Here is a 446-nt window from a genome sequence, read left to right as displayed (position 1 = left end):
TTGCATGGAAGAGATCCCAGGCTCAGTCCCCAGTGGCATCTCCAGGTAGGGCTGGGAGAGACTCCCTGCTTGAAAACCCTAGAGAGCTGCTGCCAGCCAGTGTTGTGTGGATCGTACTGAGCCAGATGGACTAAAGCTCTTTCTCAGCCCCTGCCTGAACTTACAAGATCTGAACAGGGCGGTTCACGACAGATGCTCTTGGAGGTTGCTGATTCATAGGGTTGCCATAAGTCGAAATCGGCTTGAAGGCACATAACAACAAACCTTTCAGGCCCTTAGAGATGTGGAGTTGGACTCTGTCACTGATTCACAGGGTCGCCATAAGTCATAATCGACTTGAAGGCACGCAACAACAACAACAAAACCTTTAAGGAGCTTACCAAAAAAATGATTAAAGACTAGGAACCAAATTAACCACTAATCTCTCTGCTGACCAAGCCACCATG

The sequence above is a fragment of the Rhineura floridana genome, chromosome 3, assembly GCF_030035675.1.
Source record: "Rhineura floridana isolate rRhiFlo1 chromosome 3, rRhiFlo1.hap2, whole genome shotgun sequence".
Lineage (NCBI taxonomy): Eukaryota > Metazoa > Chordata > Lepidosauria > Squamata > Rhineuridae > Rhineura > Rhineura floridana.
Note: the sequence above shows the minus strand (reverse complement) of the source record.